The 5,831-nt window shown below is 41.5% G+C and overlaps 1 protein-coding gene across 3 annotated transcripts in view; it reads left to right on the top strand.

The window, feature by feature from the left end:
• The window catches only part of EPHA6 (EPH receptor A6), a 980,105-nt gene that overhangs the window by 961,281 nt on the left and 12,993 nt on the right, over positions 1-5,831 (top strand). The gene's annotated exons all lie outside the window — the stretch shown is intronic.

The raw sequence follows: 5,831 nt of genomic DNA on the forward strand, positions 1-5,831 counted from the left end.
CTCAGGCAATTCTCCTGCCTCAACCTCCTGAGTAGCTGGGATTACAGGCACGTGCCACCATGCCCAGCTAATTTTTTGTATTTTTAGTAGAGACGGGGTTTCACCATGTTGACCAAGATGGTCTCGATCTCTTGACCTCGTGATCCACCCGCCTCGGCCTCCCAAAGTGCTGGGATTACAGGCTTGAGCCACCGTGCCCGGCTACTTTTAGAAGTAGAGTGTGTGTGTGTATATGTTTGACTGTGTGTGTGTGTGTGTGTGTGTGTGTGTGTGTGTGTGTGTGTGCAGCCCCTTTAATTTTCTTGCCTACTCTATGTTCTGTTCCTCAATTTGAAATGGCAAGCCAGACAGGGGCAATTTGTGAATCAGCCCAGAGGAAGGATATTTCCTACTGATATGATCACAGCTAGTTGTTGTTATTCTCCATTCCTAAAACCAGAAAAGAACAGGTAGCAAGACAAGAAAATGGTGGCACTCATACACCATTTTGTAAAAGTCAGTAGACTTGAGAAGATCTACTTACCTCCCTGTGAAGAGCAATTATAAAAGGAAGAGTAGGGGGGAAAAGGACTATCATCTATGTCAGAAAATATTACATTTAATTATCATTAAGTTAAAAACCTAATTCTTTATTTAGAATCAATTGGACTTAGAAATAACCAGAGCATATCCAAAGCTCACTTTCTTCGTTCAGGGGTTGGCCGGGTGCTATTCAGACATTCAACTTCAGATCACAGGTTCAAGCCAGCACAGGTTTTCAGTGACAGTAGGGCCGAGGCTCTTCAAGGACTACTTGAAACAGATCTCAGTTCACAGCAGAGCACTTAAGAGTTCACCTCTAAATCACTAATTGGCAGCCTCAGTAAAGTGAAGCCAAGCATGAAATAGCTAGAGATTAAACTATTACTCTGGCCCATCTTCCCTAAAGAAGTCCAACACAGGAAGCAGTAAAGGAAGGAAAGGCACTTCGGAGTTTATCATGAAAGCAATGGACAGCCATGGAAGGATTTCAAGCAAGGGAATAGCATGATTACATTTGCATTTCTGGAAGATCGCTCTAGGGATGATTTACACTGTGTGTGCAAAACAAGGAACAAGACTGGAAACAGAGACGGTTTTACATTTTCAGCAACTAAATCTAGAAAAGATCAGGGCTTGACTTCTGATATGAGAATGAGCTTGGGGGTCTGGAGATAAGAGAATTTTATTATTATTATTTCCTGATAAATAAGTGATAATAATAACATTTATCATTAGGAAAACCAACATATCTTAGTCACTGATTGAATATGGAGGAAGGAGGAGAAAAAAAATCAAAGATGTTTGTCAAGTTTCTGTCTTATACAAGGTGGCTGATGGTATTTCCACAGAAATAGACAAGTCTTTGGAATAGAAATGAGACCATTTTGAGCGTGCTGAGTTGCAGGTGCTCGTGGGACATCTAGACGGTTATATTTGTAGGTTGAACCTCAGGTAAAAAGATCTGTGCTAGAGATGTAGGTTTGAAGATCATCAGCATATAGATCGAAGCTGAAGCTTTAAATGTAGTTAACATAGCCCGCAGAGAATATAAAGAATGCAAATTAATAGTGAAATGGTAGATTAAGTGGAAAAGGATGAAACCCTCTAATTTAAGACATGAACTAAACAAAAATTACCCAAAGGAAGCTGAAAAAGAGAAGCCAAACAGGTAATCAGGAAAACAGAGAAGAGCAGTATTGTAGAAGGCAAAAGAAGAGAGAGTTTCAAGGAGTGTAATGTCCAAGGCTTCACAAAATTGAGGTAAAATAAAATATGAAATGTCTCCATTGGATTCAGCAATGAGACATTCCGGTGTTCAAGCATAACCTTTGGTACAACATTTTCAATAAAGTTGTGTAAGGCAGATTAACATAGAGGCAGAGTGAATATGAGGTCAGAGAAAGGAGCGGTACATAGTACCAATTTTTTTTTCAAGAAACCTGTCTCTGATGAGAAAGAAAAGTAGTTAGAGGAAATGTTTCTTGGTTTTGTTCTTATATGTGTTATTGAGGGGACTTGGTCACGCTATAATAGTGAGGAGAAAGAGCTGGTAGTGAGTGTGCATTAATGGAGGAGGATACTGGCATCCATAAACTGAAATCCTTTAATCTGGGCCCCTCCACATCCAGTGCCCATCAACAAAGCTGTCTGACTGTGCTGTAGGTATAGACGCAGGCAGTAAGAACCTTCCTGAAGAAAAGCAGATAAAGCAATTTCTTCTCTGCTTTTTCAAGATTACGAATGATCATCCTATTTGGAAAATATTGATGAAGAATGTAAGATGAGAAAATGTCACAACATAAAAAGGATCCAGAGGTCAAGTCAGGATGAGAGGGTGTATCTGAGGGCCAGAGGTCTGAGATTTAGTGGGCTGGGCTGCAGTCCAGCAGAACAAGCCCATGAGTGGCAAACTGTGACAGCACGGCCACACGCAGGCCAAAAGCTGGGTGCTTTATATAAACTCAACAGCTTGATTCAATTCTAAAGTCTGATCTCTGGGAAACCACATGGAAGTTTTTGTGACTGATTTGCTATCCTTGTTTGTGACAAAGACGTATGTGCTACTGCTTTTGCCGTTAATATTATATACTTTTGTTTGCGAAACAGAAAGAATCAGTGTTCTAAGGTTCACACGCCTGAACCTTTACCAGCATTCTCATTTTCACAGCCACCTGGATGGGTTCCCCTGCTCCACCCTCGTACCTCCAACAGCTCCCACCCACCCTGTTCCTGATTCCAGACAACGGAGACTGCTTAGGGACAAAGACATGGTAGATTAAAGGATGGCAGTATTAGCTAAAGAGCGCCTGGTTTGTTTCACGCTCATAAAACTGTGACACTGCTCCTCTGTCCCCAAATTGCAGAGCCCTATTGTCTGCCCCCGAGCGATGCTGGATTAAGGATACATGACAATTGTAGAATTTTCATCTTCTCTCCTATATATCCCTGAAACCTGGAAAGGAGTCCAGGTGTATAATCCACAGCAACTCTTATTAAATTCTCCTTTTCTGCACTCTCCTTTTCTGCAGCATCCCCAAGCCCCCAGATTGCTCTCACGCTTATATGTTGATATTACTCTCTCATCCGCTAGGTCCCCATGGTTTTTATTCCATTCTAATTGCTTTTTTTCTCAAGACTTACCTGAGAAGCTGATATCCTTTCTCTTGACAGAGTAGGAAGAAGGGAAGAAATTAAAGTGACAAAGGGGTTGAGGAAAGCCATGAAATCCACAGTTTAATAATTTTATACTAACATAGTGGAAATTTAATATTTTATACTCACATATTGGGAATTTCATAAACCTATATCTGCAATCTTTCCTCTCAAAAGTCAGAGTACCTAAATTGAAAAAATGTTAGTCAGAGAAGGCTTTCATTATTTGGTGCAGCAGTTACCTTTTCCTTTCTGCTGATATCCTTGTGCCTGCCACGCCCCCGTGGGAATATTTAAACCTCTGTGCAGTTCCCAACATGCCTGCTTTCTCTCCTGCTCACTCAAGAAAGTCTATGGATAGACCATATAAGTGAATGTGGCTGTATTATAACGTTAAATCCAACTAACAGTAAAATGTTCATTTGCAGAACCGCTGTATTAATATAGGCAGTTATCCTTTCAAACTGTGAATTTCAAACTACCCCTGCATTCATTCACTTTACAATAACATCTTATGACTGCCTTTCAGATAATTATTTGTAGCTGTCGAATCATGCACAGCCCTTGGGAGAAAGGAGCCAGCCTGAGGCCAAGGTTGTGCGTAGAACAGCTTCTAGAGCGGCGCCTGGCCATGTGCTTTAAAACACCTTTTTCCCTCTTCACTAACACTTAACCCTCAGGACCAACCTTGCTCCCAACCCCAAGTACCTTCTCAGAGAGTCCAGATTCTCTCTGGGGTCCTATAGTTTCATACCACTACGTGGTGGCCCTTCACTCAGCCCTGCCTCCCCTGCCCTCACCCACGCTGTCCTACACATTTGTTCTCCATCGTCTTCAACCTTCACCCCTGATTACTCCACACGCTGAAGGGTACTGAGCGCACCAGGCTGTAGTCAGCTGGTCACTGTCCCTCAGGACAGAGTTTCAATATAATGGGAAAAACCATGCTTTCTTTTAATCCCTGTTCCAGGTCCCGAGTGTGGCACCAACAAAGAATTTCACACATTAGGAGCTTCTTGACTGTGAACTCAAATGTGGTATCCAGGGATGGGCAGCAGTTGTCCAGATGGACAGCGCCGGTCTATGACAGTCAGCAACCTCACAAATAATGTTTTACCCAGGTCAAGACACCTTATTTACTCTGTATTCTTACTACCCATGGGGCCATAATTAGGGATCTTAGAAAACCTTAGCTGTTGGCAGCTGCAGCTGCCAGCTTCTGTAGTACATACTAGTCTATCTTGTAACTTTAAAGCACGTGGCTTCCAGTGACCTGTGAATCATGAAGGTAGGGAAAAGCCCATACCAATATCATTATTTAGAACGCTCTTCTTTAAAAAACTGTGAATAATGCTGTAAGACTGAATAGTACTACCGCTTTCCATTTAGCGAATTGTGCACCAATAATGCTACCTTATGAGTACAATAACTTCCAACACTTTGATGGAAAGTTTTCTACTCATTTTGAGAAGATATTGTTCAATGCCACCTCGGCAATACATAATCAGCACCTGCTAAATTGTTTATACAGCAAGCCAAGACAACTCGTTTTGATTGTTCTTACTAGCACTTTTAATGATGCTTTTCATAACAGAAATCATTGGCTGGCCAAAAGCAATGTTGCAATTGAGCAATAAACAAAGTTTTCTGGAAGGAAGATAGAATATGAAAGATGGATAAGAGGATGTGAAACTTCTACTTGCCCATTAGAAAAATCTAAATTCAGCCAGGCTCAGTGGCTCGCACCTGTAATCCTGGCACTTTGAGAGGCCGAGGTGGCAGGATCACTTGAAGCCAGAAGTTCACCACCCTGAGCAACAAAGTAAGACCCCCATCTCTACAAAAAATTAAAAACTAAAATTAGCCAGACATGGTGGCACATGCCTGTGTTCCCAGCTACTTGAGAGGCTGAGGTGGGAGAATCATTGAGCACAGGACTTCATAGTGTAGTAGCACTATGATCATGCCACTGCACTCCAGCCTGGGCAGCGGAGTGAGACCCTATCTCTTAAAAAAAATAGAAAATTCACATAAATTGCTGGCACAAAATCGTCATAATACAATGTCAATACCCGTAGGAATACTGATACAAACTCTTAATATATATTATCAGCAATAACTATGACTGCCATTTGTTGAGAGCCTACTATGTGCCAGTTGTGGAGCTGGGCATTTTTATTGGTTACATCACTTAATCCTCCCGTTATTATTCCCATCCCTCAGACATGGAAACGGAGACTTAAAGAGGCTAACTTTCACAAGAGTACACAGCAATAAGAATAGACCAGGAATTTGAAGGCCACTGACTCCAAAGTCCTTGTTCTTTCTGGTATACAACATAGAATCACACAGAAGGGCAAGATGTTAGCTAGTACAATGCTGCTTCAAAATCTGATTATAAGAAAAGAGGGTACATTTTCACATTTCCAGATGGATTTTATCTGGGCTAGTCAAACTTCATAGATGAAGACTACTAAAATCCCAAAAACAATTTTTAGTGGATAGCAGCTTGTTATGTTATGTCCCAGTAGGCAAATACCAGAATGTAAAGAATATGACCTCAGCATGAGAATAAATAGAAAATACATAGTCGATGGGATTGGATCCAAGATGGCCATTTAGGAACAGCTCAGGATTGCAGCTCCCAGTGAAAGCGC

The sequence above is a fragment of the Cebus imitator genome, unplaced genomic scaffold, assembly GCF_001604975.1.
Source record: "Cebus imitator isolate Cc_AM_T3 unplaced genomic scaffold, Cebus_imitator-1.0 Scaffold188, whole genome shotgun sequence".
Taxonomy (NCBI): domain Eukaryota; kingdom Metazoa; phylum Chordata; class Mammalia; order Primates; family Cebidae; genus Cebus; species Cebus imitator.